The sequence below is a fragment of the Penaeus monodon genome, chromosome 15, assembly GCF_015228065.2.
Source record: "Penaeus monodon isolate SGIC_2016 chromosome 15, NSTDA_Pmon_1, whole genome shotgun sequence".
In the NCBI taxonomy this organism is placed as follows: Eukaryota; Metazoa; Arthropoda; class Malacostraca; order Decapoda; family Penaeidae; genus Penaeus; species Penaeus monodon.
Window position 1 is genome coordinate 11526150 of NC_051400.1, and position 666 is coordinate 11526815.

At 39.0% G+C, this 666-nt stretch overlaps 1 protein-coding gene across 1 annotated transcript in view; it reads right to left on the bottom strand.

Moving 5' to 3' along the window:
* LOC119582209 (mucin-12-like) overlaps window positions 1–666 on the bottom strand; it is a 6504-nt gene that overhangs the window by 2779 nt on the left and 3059 nt on the right.

Below are 666 nucleotides of genomic sequence, written 5' to 3' on the forward strand. Positions count from 1 at the left end.
GTGGAAGGTTCCTTATCTTGAAATGAAATTGTAATGAAATTGCTTTCCGAACGCCACTTCTTCCAGATTCACAACAAAGCACAGAAGAACAAAACTAAGATCAAAGATAAGACTGAAATCCCGTTACACAAACTCCGCCACGAGACCTGCTTCGGACCAGGGTTACCACACTCTGGATGTGAGCGGGAGAGTCGACCCATCAGCCCGATACCTAGGATAAAGTAATAGCGACGGGGATCGTGGGTAAAAGGCTAATTTCTCGATGCAGAAGCTGTATTACGTTTGTCTCGAAGGACTGGGATATATTTGCTTCCCTATTCATGATGTGTGCAATGGCAGGTGTCAGCAAGGTGTGCGACGCTTTATTTTTTCGTCTGTGTTGCAAAAATTTAGCTGAAAATTAAGGTTATTTTAATATTTTTTTTACAGAATGAATAGAGAGAGGAAAGTAAAGAAAATGAAAATTAAACGTATTACTTAATATCGAGTTTAATCATTTTCAATTTCATAATTTTCCTTTATTCTGCAGAGGATGAGTGGTAAGTTCAGATAAATTGCGATGGCAGCATGAAATCATCAGGATGCAAGATATTGAGTTAAAGGTTTTCCAATGCAAACCAAGAACAGAACTCTAGGGACCATTCACGCGAAGTTTTGGAAAATGTG